The sequence below is a fragment of the Pan paniscus genome, chromosome 6 (assembly GCF_029289425.2).
Source record: "Pan paniscus chromosome 6, NHGRI_mPanPan1-v2.0_pri, whole genome shotgun sequence".
In the NCBI taxonomy this organism is placed as follows: Eukaryota; Metazoa; Chordata; class Mammalia; order Primates; family Hominidae; genus Pan; species Pan paniscus.
This window is the reverse complement of record NC_073255.2, coordinates 40,398,434-40,419,908: the sequence shown is the minus strand read 5'-3', so window position 1 is coordinate 40,419,908 and position 21,475 is coordinate 40,398,434. Positions and strand designations below refer to the sequence as shown.

The following is a 21,475-nucleotide window of genomic DNA, read 5'->3' as shown; positions in this document are numbered from 1 at the left end:
ACAAATCAAAATGGCTGCCACTTCACTTTCGCCCTCCAAATCTCATGTAAAACATCTCTTGAGGCCCTCCTGAACCAGAAAGGAATTCTGGGAAGCATGGCTCAGCCTAGCCAAGTTGACAGGTAAAGCTATTTTAAACCGTTTCAAACTATGGTCATCTTTACACTTCAGCATTATGACATTCTACTATGTAATTGTATGCCGTTGTGGTACTGTGTTATCTTATTTCACAGATAAAGAAACTGAAGCACAGAGATAAGAGAACTTGTTCAGGTTACACAGTAGGTGGGGTAGCTAGAGTTAGAGTTTATATCCAGCTCTGTCTAACTTCAAAATCTGTGCTCTTTCTTTTTCTTTCTTTCTCTTTCTCTTTCTCTCTTTCTTTCTTTCTTCTTCCTTTTTTTTTTGAGACAGAGTCTTGCTCTGTCACCCAGGCTGGAGTGCAATGGCACCATCTCAGCTCACTACAACCTCCGCCTCCTGGGTTCAAGCGGTTCTCCTGCCTCAGCCTCCTGAGTAGCTGGGATTACAGGTGTGCACCACCACACCCAGCTAATTTTTGTATTTTTTAGTAGAGATGGGATTTCACCATATTGGCAAGGCTGGTCTTGAACTTCTGACCTTGTGATCCACCCACATTGGCCTCCCAAAGTGCTGGGATTACAGACATTAGCCACTGCGCCCGGCCAACCTGTGCTCTTTCTGCTACACTCATGCCTTAGGGTGTGCGCAGCTAATGGTATTTACAAGGACTTCACATGGTACATGGACACAACGTTCAATCATATAATAAGGAAAACATAAGTTATCTTTATTATTGTGTCAATGAAAAAGCCTCAAGTTAGAACCAGTATGTTTCTAATACCTGTCACCTCACTAACCCTTTCTTTTTTCTTTTTTTTCTGAGACAGAGTCTCACTGTGTCCCCAGGCTGGAGTGCAGTGGCATGATCTCGGCTTACCACAACCTCCACCTCCCAGGTTCAAGTGATTTTCATGCCTTAGCCTCTCAAGTAGCTGGGATTATAGGTGCACACCACCACATCTGGTTAATTTATTTCATTTTATTAATTTTTTTAGTAGATGGGGTTTCACCATGTTGGCCAGGCTGGTCTCAAACGCCTTACTTCAGGTGATCTGCCCACCTCGGCCTCCCAGAATGTTTTTCTGAATCATGCATCTTTTCCTGGGCAAGACCACTTTCCTTGAGAAAGAAAACATGTTTTATCCATAGCTTCAGTAATGAGGCCACTAAAATATTAATTTTCTGAGCATTCTTAAACATAACTGAATCAGCTTCAATTTGCCTAGATAGATAGACATTTTAGTGGTTTATAGCAAAATGTAATAAACTGAATAACTGCAGGCTTTAATGTAATCTCACACAATCCTTTTACATCCCAATTACTTATTTGACCTTTTTAAGGATAATTCCTGCCTAAACACACACAATCCTGCAATTCCGAATGTCTTCTTCCCATGTTGTTCCAAGGCAATCAATAGATCAGAAAGAATTAATATCTTGCTGTGTCCTCCATTTGTAATATACACTGTCCCAGGAAGGCATAATGCATCTCTCCCAGGCATAATAAATGTTTATTGAGCACTGTTTGTGAATAGCTCTCCAATTTTCATTCCCACGAGTTTCAGGGCCATCATAACATCTTTTATTTGCCTTAAAGTAATGAACAAACCCAAGATCAATCCTATTGCTGCTTACAAAGCGTCAGAAAGGTGGGAGGGTAGCTGAGTTCAGCATAGCTTTTACACTGTAAAGAAGCTCCTTTTGAAAGTTAAACTTCAGGGACTTAGGGGGAAGGGTGAGAGAGAGGATGAGGGATAAAAGACTACAAATAGGGTGCAGTGAATACTGCTCAGTGATGGGTGCACCAAAATCTCACAAATCACCACTGAAGAACTTACGCATGTAACCAAATACCACCTGTACCCCCATAACCTATAGAAAAAAAATAAATGAAAAGAAAGTTAAGTGTATAATGTATTTAGAGGTAGATGATAGGAGCAGTGAGTCTATATACAATTATGCAGATTTAGGTCTGTGGATAGAACAATCAACATGAGGTTCAGTTGTCCCCAGTCACTTCCACATAAGTGATGAGTTTGCTAAATGATTATGATATTAATGATTATGAGTAAGTGAATGTATTTATCCAAAATTAAACTACCATTTGTTGAACATCTATTATGTACCAGGTTCAGAGCCGTATTTGTGGTAAACAAAGCTACATAAAATGTATCTGTCCCTGGAGACTCTTGGTTTAGATAGGATGAAAGGTAGACTAAATAAATCATAGTACAATGAGATGGGGACAAAAATAAAGGTGAGTGCCAGTTGTGAAAGTGGCACCAAAGAGGCTGTGATGGGCTCTACTTGGAGGAGTCAAGACAGAGGGGCATAAGTGGGGTCTTGAACACTGAGTGGGAATTATAGAAGCTTGAAACAAAGGTGAAGGGAAATGGAAACTGATTCCAAGTGGCAGGATTCATTTTAAAGTGTAATGAAGTCTTTCTAAAATTGGTACTATCCTGGAAAAATAATTGTGTTTAAGGTTTTTTAGGGCTGCACTCATTTGCAGCTTGCAGGAAGCCCAATTAACAGTGCTTTCAACAGGTAAATATTTATTTGTTTCAGGCAACAAGAATGTGATTGTAGGCCAGCTGGGTCTGGGATGACGGTTTAGTGGTGCATTTGTAAAGTAGACTCTTTTCATATTTGCCCTCCACACGCAGTAGAGTCCAGCCTTAGCCCTCACATTTGTGTTTATGGTCAAAGATTGCTGCTGAGGCTTTGGGCTCACGGTCATATCACAATCAGGAAGATGGAAGAAGAAATGAAAGGGAGAAGGGATATCACACCACCAGGTCTTTTTTTTTTTTTTTAAAACAACAACAAAAAAGCTTTCCTGAAAGTTTCTCCAAGAGATTTCAAATAATGTCTTTGGCTAGAAAGAACTTGGCCATCCCACTTAAGCACAAGGGGGTCTGAAAACCAAGAATGTTAGCTTTCCAGACCATTACTGAAGAAGGAGAGAGAAAGAGAGAGAGAGAGAGAGAAGAGAGAGAGAGAGAAAGAGAAGTTGTTGGGGGACTGTGGCTTGTGTGTGAATAGCTGGTTCACAAAGTATAGCAGAAGGTCTTGTGAGACAGTTCTAAGCCAAAATCACATAATTTTAGCACTAAATGTTTAGGTCTTATATTAGTCACGGTTCTCCAGAGGGACAGAACTAACAGGATATATGTATATATGAAAGGAAGTTTATTAAGGAGAATCGGCTCACATGATCACAAGGCAAAGTCCCACCATAGGCCATCTGCAAGCTGAGGAAGAAAAAAGTTGGTAGTGGATCAGTCTGAGTCCAAAAGCCTCAAGAGTAGGGAAGCCGACAATGCAGCCTTCAGTCTGTGGCCAAAGGCCCTAGATCTCCCAGCAAACCACTGGTGTAAGTCCAAGAGTCCAAAGGCCAAAGAACCTGGAGCCTGATGTCCAAGGGCAGGAGGAATGGGAGGAAGCATCCAGCATGGGAGAAAGATGAAAGCCAGAACTCACCAAGCCAGCTCATCCCACCTTCTTCCACCTGCTTTGTTTTAGCCTCACTGGCAAACAAGTGGATGGTGCCCACCCACATTGAGGGTGGGGCTTCCTCTCCCAGTCCATTGAATCAAATGTTAATCTCCTCTGGCAACGCCCTCACAGGCACACCCAGAAACAGTACTTTACCAGCCATCTATGCATCCTTTAATCCAAGCAAGTTGACACCTAATATTAACGATCACAGGTCTAAACATCTAAAAGAGGTATAAACATCTTCTGAGTTCTTCATTTTATAGATGAAATAACTCACTTGCTCAGGATCACACAGGTAGCTAGTGATACGGCTGGAACTTGAATTCAGGTCATCTGGTTTCCAGTCCTGGTTTTTTTCTCATTTTATTAGTCCGTTCTCACACTGCTAGAAAGAACTACCTGAGACTGGGTAATTTGTGAAGAAAAGAAGTTTAATTGTCTCATAGTTCCACAGGCTTAACAGGAAGCATGATTGGGAAATCTTAGGAAATTTACAGTCATGGTGCAAGGTGAAGAAGAAGCAAGCACCTTCTTCACATGGCAGCAGGAGAGAGAGAAAGAGTGAGGGGGGAAGTGTCACACACTTTAAACCATCCGATCTCATGAGAACGCACTCACTATCGGGAGAACAGCAAGGGGGAAACTGCCCCCGTGATCCAATGACCTCCCACCAGGTCCTTCCCCCAACACTGGGGATTACAATTCAACATGAGATTTGAGTGGGGACACAGAGCCAAACCATATCACTCCTGTACACTAAACTGCTGTGCTGAACTTAGATTATGGTTTATGTTGATCTCAGATCAAATCGTTAGTTACAAAATATTTAAAGTTTCTATAATTATCATAATCTGCATAGAAAAACAATAGCTGTAAGAAATAAAAACTCTGGAAGAACCTGAGAAGACACCTGAGCAAATATTGGTGAAATAGCTCAATGCACTGCAGGTATCTGGTAACTTACTTATCCCTGGAAGGGAGATTAAAAAAAAATGCCAGGCAAGAATAAAGCTTCCCATCTTCTGAGGCACAAAGATTGAAAACAAAGTTGGTTCTTCTAAGTGGAATTCAACTAGCCTAGAAAGTGATTGTCAATTCTTTCTTCTAACCCTTCTTCAGATCTTTGAAAACAAGGTAATATTCCTCTGCAAGAAGGCTGCTTTTCAGACCTGTGGAGGCTGTTCCTGAGGAAGTGCTCCTGCTTATCACAGAATGTCTAAGTGTCTGTCAAATGATAGTTTGCAGAAAGGAAGAAAATAGATGGGAAAAAAGCCCCCAAAGATACTTCTTCCCTTTGCAGTAACAAAACCTTTTGCCAAATTATTGCCTCTTATAATAATAAGAGAAGGCCACTGAAGATTCACGCTACAATTTAAACGACGGAGAACACAGGTTATTTTATTAAAATGTGTGTAAATATTGATTTGGAAAGAAAATTATATGAAAATATTGCAATGACTCAATAAGGAAGCAAGTGTGCCAAATATAACCTTCCACTTCTAAGCATTTTGAGAGAGAAACATAATAGAAGCAGAGACACAATTCCTGTATACATTTCTGTACATTCTATCCATCATCACACATTCATGCAAATGGTTAACCAGATTGTCTGAAGTCTGTCACCTTCATGAGTCAAGTGTGTTGGTGGCTTATTCTTAAATGTATCTTTAATGTCTTTGCACCCCAGTAGCATTTTGCACTTTCAAGTAATATTTTAAAATTCGTTTAAGTTACTGTAATGTCCACTCTGAATTCCAACATTTTGAATCTCTACTCTTGAATCAACGTGGCAATTCATGGTTCCTTTGACATACTACTGATGCAGGTAGAACTTTATTATAATTCCATAGTAAAATCATTATATTTTATTTACTTGTGCTTAGCATATTTTTAAGCACCCAGAGACTGATGGATTGAATCAATTTATACATGTCTTTTCAGCATTGAAATGCTGTGCCTTGCAGTGAAACAAAATGATTCATTTTACTGAAACACTGTGTGGAACTCTAGGTAGACTTTGAGTGTGGCTATATTCCTCTCATTTCATTGAGGTGAAGCCACTGAATAAATTTAAAGTGTAAATAAATTGCATATAGAATATGTATTATATGCACAACAGCAAGCATGAATCACTGCATTGATCACAATCCTAGGAATTTTACACCTATTGTCAGTTCTTATGCTTTGTTTAAGTCTCTGGTTTCTGGTACAGTCTTCAGTGCACTGAATGAAATGAAATGCTTGTTTTGAGTCTCTTCATCAGGTTGGAAGGGGATGGAGTTGAGGATGTGATAGAACAGAAGCTGCAAAGTGACATGGTCCACACTGCCTGCACAAAAGACCAGGCTTTTGGAAAAAGCTATGGCTTTTGGAAAATGAAAAATTCCAAACATATGCATATAGAAACAGAATAATAAAATCCCAGTACCCATCTCCAGCTATGACTAATATCCACTTATGGTCAATGTTTTTGCATTGATATTTCTCCCCACCTCATGTTTTGATGCAAGTCTATATTTACATTCATAGCTTTTCAGAATGTAATTCTAAAAGACTCTTAATGAACATAATCATAGTACCAACATAAAATCTGTCAAAATCAACAGTCCCTTACTATAATTAAATGATTATCCAATCCGTGTTCCAATTTTCCTGATTTCTCAAATTATATTTTGTGGTTTGTTAAAATCAGGATATGAGTAGTATTGCAATCCATTGCTGTGCCTCTTAAGTGTCATTTAATCTAGATTCTTCTCTTCTATTTTTCTCCTGCAATGTATTTGTTGGAGAAGATGGGCTGTCTGTCCTGTCCCACAGTCTGTATTTTGTGGAGTGCACCTGTGGCATTGTTCCCTTCTCCTCCATATTTACTATAATCTAGTAGTCAGATCTGATGCTTTGATCAGTTTCAGGCTTGATTTTTGCTTGACAAGACCAGTGTGCAGGTGCCACTGTGTTCCTCCATCAGGGGCATGGAAGTGGTCTGTCTTTTGGTGATGGTGCCATAACTCTTTTTCTTTTTGACAAGTTCCCATGGTACATCATGGGGATGCAGGGTCTGATGGACAATTAGTAGCTTTTAGTAAGTTATAATATACCTGAATATCACAGATTGTGTGTGAGTTTCAGTCCTGCAAATAATTGGTATGCATCTAAAAAAAGTTTAGAATATTAATCACTATCATATCTCTATTATTTTTTCTGTGTGATTTTCTAAGGTGTCCCACCAGTCCTGCTAAGCAGAAAGCACAGTTTCTCTGGGTCAAAGCCTCTTCCATGTTGCTGTGCAGAGGTCATCTCTATCTAACAGCCTCTAAGCCAGCCCAGATTCCCCTCTGCTGTCCATGGACCTTGGCTAGGACTGTATCAGGTCTTTTGAACTTCTAAATGGAAAGTCAGGGCTCCATCTCTTACTGTCTCAGGTGGCTTCTTGGCACTTAGACAAAGAGACACACTTTCCCTGCAAACCAGCTCTGCACACCAGAGAGAATCAGTCCTCCAGGCCAGAGGTCTTGAACTCTTTTCTCCCAACAGGAGGCCTCAGCTCTTTATGTTTACATATGGATAAGAGACTCCTCAAGTGCTCAAAGTTGCTAAATGAATATCTGTTCCAAGGTGACTTTCTGTTCTTCTAGCCTGAGAAGCTGCTGCCAGCTTTTTTTTTTAACCCACTAAAACAAATAAACAAAAATTCAATTCTAAGAATTTTGACTTTAACCCTTTAATCCATAAATATTTATAGAACGCTATGACACACAGAATACTGTTCTATAGCATGCATTCCAAACCTTTTAAATGAAGAAAAATATTTTACATCAAGACCCATTTTACCTACCTACCTAACTACACACACACACACACACACAGGCCTTTGTTTCATTTAGCGAAAAAAAGTATCGCTAAATGAAACTTATTCTCTGTTTTCTTTTCCTTTCTTTCTTTTCTTTTTTCCTCTTTCTTTCTTTCTTCCTTCCTTCCTTCCTTCCTCTCTCTCTCTTTCTTTCTTTCTCTTTCTTTCTTTCTTTCTCTCTCTCTCTTTCTTTCTTCCTTTCTTCCTCTCTTTTTTTCTTTCTTAAGGTGGCCTTACTTTGTTGCCCAGGCTGGAGTGCAGTAGCATGAGCAGAGATCACTGCAGCCTCGACCTCCTTGGTGCAAGCATTCCTCTTGCCTCAACCTCCCTCCTGAGTAGCTGGGATCACAGGCACGTGCCACCACGTCCAGCTAATTAAAAAATTTTTTTTTGCAGAGACAGGGTCCCACTCTGTGGCCCAGGCTGGTCTTGAACTCCTGGGCTCAAGCATTCCTCCTGCCTTAGGCTCCCAAAGTGTTGGGATTACAGGCATGAGCCACAGCACCCAGCCAAAACTTATTCTCACTATGCGAGAAGCATGCTGCTACTTGCTATTCCTTCCTATTTGCTTCCATTTTATACTATGTCATTAACAAAAAAGGTGGTTAGGCCACTAAGTTGATTTTACTACTGAGTAACAACTTGTAAACTGCAAATTGAATAGTACGGCTATGGGAAAACTGAGCTAATATAGATCCAGGCACATAGCAGATGCTCAATAAATATTTGTTGATATACATGATCCTTTCTCTTACAGGTCTTTGTGAGATAAGACACACACACATTAAAAATAAGGATACCATACAAGAATAAATTACATAAAGCAGCTACATGCATGAGATCTCAAGGCAGTAGCCTAAGATTAAAAAAATGAAAAGTGATGTAGATGGTAATTTTGTGAGTTAAGCTAATAAATGCTTATCCTTTACAATTGAAATCTAAGCAATTTATTTTTCATGATGAAATATCTGATATTTAGTATCAATTTGTATTTGATCTTTAGTTGTGAAACATTTGTGTCATAACTAGAGAAGTCAGCTAACTACAGTAAAGGGAGAAAGAGGAGCCCACTTATAAACTATAAAGTATAATTTTGTTTAAGCTCCAAGTCCAAAGGGTAATAATTCACTGAAAAATTTATTGAAGAATATGTTCTGATGTGTTCTGTTTTAATTTTGAAACTTAGCAAATAAGGAGACATTTAGATTTCTCAAGTGCCTTACTGTGCAACACAGTCTATTCCAGTAAATGAACTTTTATTTGCAAATATCTCAAATCTGAGTAGACTTTTTTTTCTTAAAACAGCTTAGGGATGTAGAAAATTGTTTCTTCTTACAGATCTGTAAAGATTTAGCAATAAAGAGTTAAGACAGTAGTTTCTAAACTTTGTGGTATGTAGGCATCACCTGGGAAACTTTAACAAATTCTATAAAATTCACAAATGCCTGTCTTGTGCCTCTGGTGATTCTGATTAAACTATATGAGGTGCAACCTGGTGAGGGAACTTTTATTAGCTGCCCGGGTAATCTCTATGTGTGATAAAATGTGGGAACTGTGTTAAGGGAACTGCTGCCATCCTCTACCCCTAGAAGTCTTCAATATCTTATGGTGATGGCCTGTCCTTGCCTTGGCTAAGGTGTACGGATGAAAACGTTTCCGTTAAAAATACCACCCTTTTAAAAAAAGGAACACTTATACACTGTTGGTGGAAGTGTAAATTAGTTCAACCATTGTGGAAGACAGTGTGGTGATTCCTCAAAGACCTAAAGACAGAAATTCCATTCAACTCAGCAACCTCATTACTGGGTATATGTCCAAAGGGATGTAAATCATTCTGTTACAAAGACACATACACATGTATGTTCGTTGTAGCATTATTCACAATAGCAAAGACATGGATTCAATCTAAATGTCCATCAATGACAGACTGGATAAAGAAAATGTGGCACATATAGACCATGGAATACTATACAGCCATAAAAAGAATGGGTTTATGTCCTTTGCACAGACATGGATGGAGCTGGAGGCCATCATCCTTAGCAAACTAACACAGGAACAGAAAACCAAATACCACAGGCTCTCACTTATAAGTGGGAGCTTAATGATGTGAGCACATGGACCCATAGAGGGAAACAACACACACTGGGGTCTTTAAGAGGGTGGAGGATGGGAGGAGGGAGAGGATCAGAAAAATAACTAATGGGTACTAGGCTTAATACCTGAGTGAGGAGATAATCTGTACAACAAACTCCCATGACACATGTTTACCTATATAAAAAACCTGCATATGTACCCCTGACTTAAAAATACAAGTTAAAAAAACTTAAGATGTTTTTATGTACGATTTCAAGAGAAGTTTAAAGATATGAACAACAACAATAGCAATAACAAAACAATAATAAAACCTTTTTTTCACATTAAAAAATCTCCCTTTTAGGATAGATGTGATATTTGAAAGAGGAGTGGCATTTTGATATTTAGGTTATCAAGCTAATCTAAAAATTCCTAGCTATTAACCTAGGAAAGTAAGTGTTTACTATATAGGTATGAGAAGACTGTTTACTGAAAAACTATAAACTCCCAGATTAGCAGAATTTTATGTTTGCATCAGGGTGATCTTATGTTTTTGTGGACCTGGGATGATTATAGAGGGATATGAACATTGTGTGAAACAGAGGTAGTTCTGGAGGTGATTCTGAAAAGTATGTCAAAGTCTCATAAATGTGCAAAATAATTGGGTTTTTATTGAATCAGATGGGTTGGTTCATTTAATGGAAATGCCCTGAGGAAGGGCAATCCAAAGTCGAATTGAGATTGACATTTTGAAAAAGAACAGTAAGTGTTGAATATAGCCTGGGGATTCATCACTCTCTAAGTTCTATTAATATGCTCATTTAACCAATTACAAGGTGGCAGAGTTTAATGAATGCACAGAGAATCACTTATGTGGCAATGAAAATGAAGCGCTAAGTCAGTTGTTCTCAGACTGGCTGAACATTACAATCACCTGGGGAGCCTTGAAAAGTCCCCCGGCCTCATATCAGTTACATCAGAGTCTCCGGGATGGGGACCAGGCCTCTGCACTGGTGATGCCAGTGTGCATCTGTGGGTGACAAACACTGTACCAAGTAGAGAAAACGGCAGATGCTACCCGCAGGCCTCTCTTCCTGTCATTAGAGGCATAAATGACATTACTGGGGTGGGGTGAGAGTGTATAATTACAGTGGAGTTCTGGAATTGAGAAGACCTTCTAAAAGTTAGAACACGAGGTTCCCTAAAGCATTTTCCTTTTTAGAGAATTTTTGGGAGAGGGGTTTATTATTACAAATCTTGTTTTATAGAGTGTCTCAGAGGCGATTCATAAGATTAGGGACTCTAAGATAATGAAATTTAACGTACCTGTAAGTTTCTCTCTATAGCTCTGGTATAGGCAGGAATGCACTAAATTTCTACTTGTGTGCCAGCTCCATCTGATGGGTGGTGACTTCCATGGGGATGGCACGAGAGAGATTCTGAGGCCAGGTCCAGCTGCGGCAGAATGAGTTCTGGGGTTGCTCATGACATCTGCTATGGTGGTGGAAGTGAACTGTGGAAATAGTGATGCCACATTTTTCCTGCCTTAGATATCATGAAAAGTCCTGGAGTTCTAAATTAGAAAGGGATAAATGAGAATTCCAGTTCTGCCTCTGAGATGATTTAAAAATATGTCGTAAATTCTCTGATGTACTTCCCCTAAAAAAATGGAGTCGACTTCTTCCATTGAAAGTGGGCTGGACTTAATGATTTTCTCCTAAACAATAGAATGTGATTGAGGTGACAGTATGTGGCTTCCAAGGCTGAATTATAGAGGGATATGAAAAAGGATATCTAAAAATGATATCTATTAGTTTATCTAAAAAGGATAAACTTCTATTTAGCTCTCTGAATTTTGGATCGTTCACTCTGAGGGAAGCCAGCTGCCATGACATGAGGATACTCAAGCAGCCTGTGGAGTGGCCCATATGGAGTGTGACTGAGGCCTCCCACCAACAGCCAGTGTCAGCATGCCAGCTATGTGAGTGAGCTACTTTGGAAGCAGATCCTCCATCCCCAGTCAAGCCTTCCAATGACTGTGGTCCCAGTTGACATCCTGACTGCAACCTCATGAGAAATCCTAAGCTAGAATCACCCATCCAAGGCATTTTCAAACTTCTGATCCACAGAGACTGTGTGATGCAATAAATGTTTATTATCGATTTAAGCTAGAAAGTTTTGGAGTAATTCGTAATACAGCAATACATAAAGCATTCAGCTATTTGATAGCTTTGTTCTCTAAGTTTTGGGTTCCCCTTCTGTAAAATGGAGATAAGTATTTTATAATGTAGTTTTGAAGATAAAATGAGTTAATAGTAAAGCCTATCATTGACTGAGTCCATTACTGAGTGTAATAAATACTATTACACGATCTTGTACTGTGCTAGCTTGTGAATTAATGAGTGTGTTACAGACAAAAGCCTTTGGAACACAGGCCAACCTACACAAGCAATCCCTAAGCATTGGGAAAGGGTGGTGTTTTCAGTGATGGTTGTGGTCTTCTTGCATTGTGTAAAGTCTGTTTCTACCAATGTGGTCTTTCTTAATAGGCATTAAATTTGAATGTTATCTTCCACATGTGTAGAAATTCCTTCATTGTGAGAATTCAGAGGGGTGGCATTTAGGGCAGTTCAATCCCCTTCATTATGAGAACAAGGAACCATCATAGGATGACTCAGGATCTGGGAAGCAGTGTTGTCTACAGCCTTGGTTTATTTTTTATTTTTTATTTGGGAAGACCAGGATTCAAATACTAGCCTTTCCCATTGTCTATGTTGTTTTGGCCAAATTACCAACCTCTCTGAGCGTCTAGTATTTCGTGTATGAAATGTGACTAGTAATACCTACTTTATAAGGCTGTTGTGAGTTGTATTGAATCTAAGTATGAAAGAGTATCCAGTACAGTGTTGGTATTTAATAAATGGTCAATAGAGGTGAGTAATGCTTCTTTTTGAGCCTCAAGTTGAGTTCATTCCACACAACATTCCTATGAGGTAGGTGCTATTATTATCTTTATTTTACAAATTAGGAAACTGAGGCCAGAGGCATTAGCCCAAGGCTATACAGCTGATTTATGGGAAGAACAGAATGTGAACCCAGGCTGTCTTGCTCCTAAATCAAATATCTTTCCTGGTCACTATTCCTTCCATGGAAAGAATATGCATATATGTGTATGTGTCCTAAATCTCTTTATTGGAAGAAGGTGAGATCTAAATATATAGGCAAATAGTAGTTAAAAAATATATATATCCACATATATATTTTGAGTCAAGGTTTCACTGTCTTGCCCAGGCTGGAGTGCAGTGGCACAATCGTGGCTCACTGCAGCCTCGACTTCCTGGGCCCAAGCATCCACCCATCTCAGCCTCCCAAGTAGCTGGGACCCCAGGCATGTGCCACCATGCCTGACTAATGTTTTTTATTTTTGTAGAGATGGGGTCTCCCTTTGTTGCCCAGGCTGGTCTCAAACTCTTGGGCTCAAGCAGTCCTCCCACCTTGGCTTCCCAAACTGTTGGGATTATAGACATGAGCCACTGCACCCAGCCAAAAAATATTATTTCTTTTTTTTTGGGATGAAGTTTTGCTCTTGTCACCCAAGCTGGAGTGCAGCGGCATGATCTCGGTTCACTGCAACCTCCACCTCCCGGGTTCAAGCAATTCTCCTGCCTCAGCCTCCCAAGCAGCTTGGATTACAGGCACCTGCCATCACATCTGGCTAATCTTTTGTATTTTTAGTAGAGACGGGGTTTCGCCATGTTGGGAAGGCTTGTCTTGAACTCCTGACCTCAGGTGATCCACCCACCTCGGCCTCCCAAAGTGCTGAGATTACAGGTGTGAACCACCCATGCCCGGCCATTATTTCTAATATTTGTAGTTTCTGAGTAGTTGGTTCCTGACCATGCTTTGGATTTACTCTTGCTTGACTCTTTTCTTCATTCTGCCCACTTGAAACTTCTAAGGGAATCTGCTTTGAAATTAGACCAGTGCATGAAGGCTTGGGAACTATTTCACAGCAGTTAGAGGGAAGAAAGGCATCCATCAGTTACATTCCATGAATGCTTTCTAGACGTTGAACTCATACCTGCAACAAGGCACCAGGCATGAGTTCAGTGAGCTAACAGCTTGGCCACATGCTTTGGCTTTTGTGAAATACTTTTCTCCTAGACTTTTCCCTGTGGGGTTAAGTGGACAATTGGAGGTCACAAGGCCTTTTGTCCAGATTTCCAGCTTCTTCTCTGAGGACTGGGCCCATGTTTCTTGTGCAGGTGCAGAAATGGCTTCTTGGTTAGGGGAAAGCTGTGTTGTTGAAACTGGTGGTGTTGGTGCTTAACAAAGAGGCATAGGTGTCATCCTGGGCTGCCGCTGGCCACTCAGGTAAGCCTCCTCCCACTAAGGTGGGGTCAAGGTTTGTAAATCTAGAAACTTCAATCTCTGGACGCACTAAAAAAGATTTGTGTACACATGTTCTCACTCATAAGTGGGAGTTGAACAATGAAGACACATGGACACACAGAGGGGAACATCACACACGAGGGCCTGTCAAGGGATAGGGGGCAAGGGGAGGGGGAGAGCATTAGGACAAATACTAATGCATGCGGGGCTGAAAACCTAGATGATGGGTTGATAGGTGCAGCAAACCACCATGACACATGTATAACCATGTAACAAACCTGCACGTTCTGCACATATATTCCAGAACTTTAAGTGAAAAAGAAAAGTTTTGTCTATTCATATACTTCAACAAATATTTACTGAGAGCCTACCACATGCCAGGCATAGCCCTAAGCACAGGGTAGAAACCGGCACAGCAAATTAATAATTTAGAGTGCAAAATATGATCTCAACAGATTAGAGTGTGTCAGTGCTGGACTCCTTTACAGCAGCAAGGACTCCTTACCCCTCCCTTTCCTCCTCCTCTTCTCCGTTGTCATTCCTCTGTTTTCTCTCCAAAGGCATCAATGCATATGCAGTATGGATTTGGAAGGAGTACCCTACTCCAGATAATGTGGGTATGGTGGGCAACCAGTGTCTACCATGTGGTAAATGCCCAATGACATAAAGAAGATTCTATTGTAAAGTCCTTAGATTTTCAGTGCATACCAAAATAAGGAGTTGACTGCATTTCAACTGCGTCCCCCTTCTCTGGTCAAAGTGACTATTCTCTCTCTCTCTTTTTTTTTCTCTCTCTTTCTCATTTTCAATCTCTTTAACAATGTTTAACACTTTCTTCAAGACCTTTTCAAATCCACCTTTTCATTTCAAGTCTAAACTGGACCCAGCACCTCTCACATTGGGTCACAAGTCCTAGCAAGGAAAGGGGGTCAAGGAAAGGGACACATGACCCTGAGCAAGAGAGACCCCCTGTCATTCCCTGGGCTACAGGAGCAGAGACCATTGAGCCTGTTGCTGTTGTCAAAGTGGCCTGGCTTCCTGCAGGGAGTGCCTGGTGATCATCATGGCTGGGCCCTGGCTCAGATGCACCACCTCTGGGAATTGGCTGATTTGCTCTGATATCGCTGTCTTCCACCTTTCAGCAGCATCACATGCTAGCCTGAATCTAGCAAGTGAGGACAAAATGAAATCAAGGTAACCTAGGGACCTCTATGCCAACTTCTAAAGGTATTGCTCTGAAACAGTTAGGCTGTGTCCCCACCCAAATCTCACCTTGAATTGTAATAATCCCCATGTGTCAAGGGCAGGGTCAGGTGGAGATAGTTGAATCATAGGAGTGGTTTCCCCGTAGTGTTCTCGTGGTAGTTAATATGTCTCAAGAGATCTGATGGTTTTATAAATGGGAGCTCCCCTGCACAAGCTCTTTTGCCTGCTGCCATGTAAGATGTGACTTTCTCCTCGTTCACCTTCAGCCATGATTGTGAGGCCTCCCCAGCCACGTGGAACTGTGAGTCAATTAAACCTCTTTCCTTTATTCCTTTATAAATTGCCCAGTCTCGGGTAGGTCTTTATTAGCAGCGTGAGAACAGACTAATACATGCTCATTGTGATTACAGGGTGAGATGGCAAAGTCAACACTATCGTTTTATTGTCCAAAGGGGCTTCTTTTCTTTTCTTTTCTTTTCTTTTGAGATGGGGTCTCGCTCTGTTACCTAGGCTGGAGTGCAGTGGTGCGATCTTGACTCACTGCAACCTCCACCTCCCTGGTTCAAGCAATTCCCCTGCCTCAGCCTCCCAAGTAGCTGGGACTACAGGCACGTACCACCATGCTAATTCAAAGGGGCTACTTTTCTAATCTGCAAGGAGAAAAATAATGATATTTTTGAACAGACAAAGAGAGAAAATAAGAGGCACTGGCATTCTACAGTCTGTCTGTTCTTTGGCCATCCGGCAAAAAAGGGATATGTTAAATTGATCAGCAGAGCAGAGTGTCCTGGAAACAGCATGGGAATGGTAAACAGCCAGGCTGAGTCTCGACCCAGTTCTGTGGCTTGCCACCTGTGTGACTGTAGCAGGCCGCCCAGCCTCTCCAAGCTTCTCTTCCTCATCTGCAATAAAATGACTGTGACATCTTTCCTTCAGGGCTGCTGTGAGAAGGAAGGAGAGGAATGTGAACATGCCCAGTTTTGTGTCTGATACACAGTTGGTGTTCAAGTGCCAGTTTCTCTTCCCTAAACCCCGTCGGAACCCATATTTCTTCTTTCCAGACACCATGCCAGCATAGATTTAGAAAACAAAATCACTGGCTTACTTTCTAAAAATATTTACTTTTTCCAGACTCAGCCAGGCTAACCAAGGGAGAATGTTTAGCTAAGTGGGGAGAATTCAACGCGACCCCCATTCCTGCTCAGCTGGCTCTGGAACTGCTCTTCTCTGATCACTTCTGGGGAAAATCAAAACACAGCAGCCCACAGTGCTCCCCACAACCCGCGGAGGGCGCCTGGCTATTTCTGGAATGAAGGACATGGAAAGCGGGACAAGTTCTGTTTTTGCAGGTGGGTGGGGGCCAGACCTCCCTTCCCCTTGAGGCTCTGCTGTGCACCTGGAGTGTCGCTGGCCAATGCCTGAACCCCTTAGGGTGGGCTCCTGGTGTCACTGGGCCTTTCTAGGCTGCAGTGGGAGGCAGTGGCATGGTTAGAAATCACTTCCCTCATTCTCACTTTGTGGGTTTCAGGACCATCATGATGGGATCAGTAACAATAATCCCTTATATTTGACATGACATTTTAATTTCCAGAATATGTTAGTCTGCATGATCTTATGATCATCTTGCCAAATCCTCACAATTTCCACTGGTAGGAAAGTGTTAGTCCCATTTTACAAATAAGCAAACAGAGTCACAGCAGTGGGAGGTTTGCCTTAAGTGAGGTTTCACTGCAGATGATTGCCAGTGCTCCTGGCACATTTGCATCTGAGCATGGTGGGTGAGCGAGGAGCTGGGCCCCGACAGAGCCTGATAGACCCACATTCCCACCCAGCCCTGCTGCTCCTTGGTGTGTGCCCTGGGCAGGGTGGTTAGCTTTGCCAAGGCCCTGGCTCCTGGCTTCCTGGAGGCCAGTGCTGTGCTAAGGGGCTCTCCTTGGCAATTCAAGGGCAGGCATGTGCAGGCCCGCAGGACGGCCATGTTTACACAATTCCCGCTCCTCACCCAACACCCACCACGAGCTTCCTAGAGATGTGCGGAAGTCCAGAAGAGGGGGACCTCCAAGAACCGCGACCCTGCTGACAGCTTGGCTATAGCAGGGCAGAGATGCAAGGGGGCAAGAGCCCTGGAGAGTGGGTCACAGGGCCCGCCTGTGCCTTGTTATGGGTCCTGCTAGATCTGCAGGTGGAGGGAGGATGGGAGGCCTGGACTTGGCCTCAGACCTCCAGGACCAATGGATCAATTGAGAAACAAATGGCAGGGAGTGTGTCTCAGGGGAGTGTGGCCTGGAGGCTGAGGGCAGGCAGGTGGCATCTGAGATCCCACCAGCTTCCGCCTGGCTGGAGGCTTTGGGCAGGGATAGAGTACTTCTGCTGACTCTGTGTTTCCTTCCAGACTCTGCCTTTCTCTCCATCTCCCCTGGAAAGGAGGAATGACGATGTGATCGGTGAGACACAGCCCAGCCGAGACCCCCTCTCCCCTTTCTCTGGTGAACAGGAAGGACATATTTCTTTCAATTCTTCTAACTGGAAAGTGTTGCTTCTGCAGGGGAACCCCTGTCCAGGCCAGTCCTGCTCCTGAGTGCATCTGTTTAATTGCAAGACTCAGTATTCAGAACCCACCTACCCATGGGGGAGGCTGTGTCCTTCAGTATCAGGGGTTTGTGTGTGTGTGTGTGTGTTGTGGTTGTTGTTGTTGTTGTTGTTGTTTTGAGATGGAGTCTCACTCTGTCTCCCAGGCTGGAGTGCAATGGCGCAATTTCAGTTCACTGCAACCTCCACCTCCGAGTTTCAACTGATCCTCCTGCCTCAGCCTCCCGAGTAGCTGGGATTATGTATGAGCATGTGCCACCATGCTCAGCTAATTTTTGTATTTTTAGTAGAGATGGGATTTCACCAAGTTGGCCAGGCTGGTCTCAAACTCCTGACCTTAAGTGATCCACCCACCTCGGCCTCCTAAAGTGCTGGGATTATAGGCATGAGCCACCTTGTCCAGCCTCCAGTATCAGCTTTACCAGAAATAAAGCAATATTGCACGCTTTATAGGAAGTAAATTCCTTCCTTCCTTCTCTTTCTTTCTTTCCTTCCTTCCTTCCTCTCTCTCTCTTTCTTTCTTTCTTTCTTTCTTTCTTTCTTTCTTTCTTTCTTTCTTTCTTTCTTTCTTTCTTTTTCTTTCTTTCTTTCTTTCTTTCTTTCTTTCTTTGTCTTTCTTGTCTTTCTGTCTTTCCTCTTTCTTTTTGAGACAGAGTCTCACTCTGTCACCCAGGCTGAAGTGTAACGGCACCATCTCGGCTCACTACAATCTCTGCCTCCTGGGTTCAAGCGATTCTCCTGCCTCAGCCTCCCAAATAGCTGGGACTACAGGTATGCACCACCACACTTAGCTAATTTTTGTATTTTTAGTAGAGACGGGGTTTCACCGTGTTGGCCAGGATGGTCTCAATCTCTGGACCTCATGATCCGCCTGCCTTTTCCTCCCAAAGTGCTGGGATTACAGGTGTGAGCCACTGTGCCCAGCCTGTATGGTGTGTAATAAATACATGGCATATGCACTATTTTGCCTTTCTAGCATCAGGGAAAAAAGCTGGTAAGCCAAAGAACATCTGGCTTCAAAGATTTCAAGCCCTGTGTAAGAAGAAATTTTAATATTTTCTTTATGTGCCTGAATAAGTCTTCTTGCATGCACTCATTCTGGAGGCCATTGCTCTGCAGAGGTATGGCTCCAAGCATGGCTTGCACACCAGCTGCAGGTCTGTGATGGGGTGAGCATGGGCTGAAATGTAAATCACTTCTGTTGCTAGGCCAGTTCGCTTGTTTCTTAGCCAGACTATCCTAAGAAAAGGATCAGCAGGTTGCTTTTCATTTCGGTGTGTGCTCCTTATTGTGGAGCACATTGAGAAGCACTGCTCTAAAGCTTGAGCCCCTCAAGGCCAGGAGCCTCGTCTTCATCATCTTTGCTTCCTCATTGTAACCCAGGGCTTGGAATATTACAAACGCTGGACACTCTCTTCTCCACGCTTGCTGTGTGGCTTCCTGCCTAGTGATAGACTGTCCCTTGCTTTTCACTCTGCCTGCCTTTGGAACTCCACCCCTTAACCCCTGGTCACCAAGTCCTTTCTTTATGTCAGGTTTAAATGTCCCCTCCTCTGAGAGTCTTCCAGTGTCTCTTGTGCAGAAGAAATTGCTCCAAACCTCTAAGGCAGCATGTCCGTGGTTCATTTCTTATAGTGGCATTGCTTACCTCTCAGTTAGTTTATGACTCCTCTCCCCTGCCAGCTGTAAATTTCTTGCAGACAGAGACTGTGCTCTGCTTGGTGTCTTTAGGACCCAGCCTACCCTCTTTCTCATGATATGTGTTTAATAAGTATTTATCCCATGATTAATATAATGTAATACATTCATTGCTAAGTTGTCAGTGATCTCTATTGCCAGGACATACATTTCAATGTGAGATTTACAGAAATAACACTGCCTATAAGGAACCTCCCTGTCTGTACAAACCAGCATCCTTAAAATGCTGCACTAATTGGCTTAACTCTGATGTACCCTAAGCTCTACAAGTTATATAACATATTAAACACTGAATCCAATGGGTGGCATGGGAGAAGCACTCAATAAATATTGCTGTTATCATTTTTGTTGTTGTTAATGTTACCAGGCATATACTTTTGTGCATGTTCTTTCAGACTGAGGAATGTCATTCTTTTTTTTTTTTTGAGACAGAGTCTCGCTCTGTTGCCAGGCTGGAGTGCAGTGGCGCAATCTCAGCTCACTGCAACCTCTGCCTCCCGGGTTCAAATGATTCTCCTGCCTCAGCCTCCTGAGTAGCTGGGACTACAGGTGTGTGCCACCACGACCAACTAATTTTTGTATTTTTAGTAGAGATAGGGTCTCACCATGTTGGCCAGGATGGTCTCGATTCTTGACTTCGTGATCCACCCCCCTCGGCCTCCCAAAGTGTTGGGATTACAGGCGTGAGCCACTGCACCTGGCCAAATGTCATTCTTTGTTGAGTGGATCAGTAATGATCCTAAGCCCTAGAATAGCAGGTTCATTGGTAAGAATTTGCTCATTCTCCAGCCTGGCTGTTTTCTAAAGTATTCTTAGGCTGAATCATGTGTGATATTCCTCTGTTCCAAGACTCAGCTGGTGGCTAGCTGGGGATGGGCAGTCCTGGCACAGCTGGTGTGCCCACTGGCATGCATAGTGCATGCTTGAACATTGGCATGAAGAAAATTTTCTAAAACTCTGGGAGCAAGGGAAGAGAGGACAGACCTGAACTGTAAGCCTAAGTTCCATGGTCACTAAGCTCTTTGGTCTTGGGCAAATCATTTCAATTTCGCTGCAGCTACAATCTTGTGGGAAAGCAGAAGTTGGTCTTTTACTCCCACTTTTCCTTTCCTCAGGACTTCCTCTATTTCTTTACAGAGAACCTCCTACCAGGCATTCAGTGAGCCTTTCAAATGTGCTCTCAGGAAAGCAGACACCATCAGGAATTAATACTTCAGTGTGACATTGATTCTGAGAGTCTGTTCCTAAGGTGCTACTGTTGATTCTTATTATTTACAGTAGTTACATCCTTCAAAGTTACCACAAACACTGAATTAGGGAATACTTACTCCTGGGGAAATACAGCGTGAGGGTCTCTTGAGTTTCTGGTCACAACATTTTTACCAGCTGATCAATACGTAACCTTGTTGTATGTTATGTTTCTATCTGAAGACACTTTTAAAAATATGTATTTCTTGCCAACAGGTAATTAAATGCAGTGTTTTGAATAATAAAATAATATTTTAATTATGATATGTGATCATAAATTTCTTTGGCTTTCAGCCTCACAACACTGCTGTCTGTCCACTACGCTTTTTTGTGGTTGGTTGTCATTTCGTGAATCCACGGACGTTGTGCTTTTCCATGTTTTCCGTAGATTCAGCATGCAATGTAGATGTTACTTTAGCACTTTCCAGAGAGGACTCATACACAGTTTGGTGTGTTTCCTCTTCCTTTTCTGGATGTACTGCATTGTTGACTCATTAATATTGAATTCACGGCCAACAGTACTGTAACTCATGCCCTAATGAATCTCATCCAACACAAGTATTTTCACCTTCCTGCATTTAGGAACACTAGACAGCAGTTCAGCACCATGCAGGAGGGCCATCTCAAACAGCGAGGCCACCAACAGAAAGCACAAAAATGTGAAAAAGTGGCACTAAACAGATCATGAAAAGGATGCTCATTTATAGCATAAGAGCTGAAACAGGAAAGCAGAGGGTTGCTTTGCTCCACCTTAGCCGGGAGCACGAGCGTCTGCAACTCAAATTTTGTTGCCACTCTATGCATGTCTGTGAATGGCTTCGAAAGTGCCCAAGT

General features: G+C 42.2%; 1 long non-coding RNA gene across 1 annotated transcript; it reads left to right on the top strand.

The window, feature by feature from the left end:
• Positions 1 to 16,144: 16,144 nt before the first annotated feature.
• Positions 16,145 to 20,905, top strand: LOC134730736 (uncharacterized). Its single transcript, XR_010112691.1, has 2 exons — positions 16,145 to 16,455; positions 17,499 to 20,905. It is a non-coding gene; the product is annotated as an uncharacterized LOC134730736 (long non-coding RNA).
• Positions 20,906 to 21,475: the final 570 nt, after the last annotated feature.